Below are 1353 nucleotides of genomic sequence, written 5' to 3' on the forward strand. Positions count from 1 at the left end.
TGTGAATTTATGACTTCTGAAAATTTTCAGAAATCGCTAGAATATAAAATTAGATAAAGTTTAGTACGGTTTTTATTTATTTTAGATCTACAAAGACCATTATCTAAATTGAAAACTGCATAAACATCCACAGTTTATCAACACCTATACGATTCGAAAGAACTTAGTTTGCCTACAGCGTATGTTATTGAGAACAATAATTCCTCAGCACTGTGCAATATGCGCCTACAGCTCGCTGCGAGCCGGAGAACAGGACTTTTTGAGAATATCAACTCTATAGTAATTGAAGTACGCCGATTGATTTTTTTTCTAGATGAATACTTACCGAAAGATGTGAAACACTAGCAAGAAGACGCGACGAAGAGATTGACGGGGAAATCTCGTTCCTACCACAGTGTCCGAACTTCGTTGCACATGCGTCTTCAGCGACCGGAAGCGGCGCTGTGCTCGTTTGGAATCGAAGATATTGATCCGCCTTTTCCGCGCCACTTTTCCCCTCGTTTCACTGGCTATCACTGCCTATGATTCTTCCCGCAAGTCACATTCATAGAACCTAATTATAAGCAACTGTCGTTAGATAGTCTAGTCTTGTCACATTCTCTATCCAACTGCACTATCTCCATTATCATCTTCACTAGAAAAAAAAACGGTCCAATTATTTGCAAATATTTAATAACGAGTATCATAAGTTAATGAAAATTGTAAATCAAAATTTCAATAATTATCATCGTTATAATTAATATTATTATAAACCAACGGTTGGATGGCATCGTGTCTTATTTGTCTGTTACATCGTATAGTCATTAACGTTTGATTGAAATCTTTGATTGTGCAATCTAAATACACATGCCCTCATTCTGTATTTCATTTCATCATTTTGTTCAGTGGAAAAGTTCAAATTCCTTCATTCATAATTTCGACGACGCAAATACTAACATACATCATCTTATACTGATAATAGTCATTTTCTTTAAAACCTAATGTACACGATTCTCAAGAAATATTGGAATTTATTTTTCCAATTCGGTATGAAATTTTATGCGTAATTAATTTTTTGTGAAACTGATTTGACTGAATGTATGTTTTCGAGTAAGGCGTTCTTAAAATTGAAATTAGCTTTTCACGAAGTGTCCTGGATTATCTTTCCTAAAGTGGAGGAACTCAAATCTGGACACGACCTCGTTCAGACTACTTATGATAATTAGTGTTCTTACTTCAAATAAATCTAAACACCATCTCGATCAGATTACATACCAATAATAATTAATTTCCACCAGGCGAACGTTATCAACCAGATCGCGTGTTATTTTCATTGTACTATCGATCGAATGATTACATGATAATCCGACTCGA

This window comes from Halictus rubicundus, chromosome 3, assembly GCF_050948215.1.
Source record: "Halictus rubicundus isolate RS-2024b chromosome 3, iyHalRubi1_principal, whole genome shotgun sequence".
NCBI classification, from domain to species: Eukaryota; Metazoa; Arthropoda; class Insecta; order Hymenoptera; family Halictidae; genus Halictus; species Halictus rubicundus.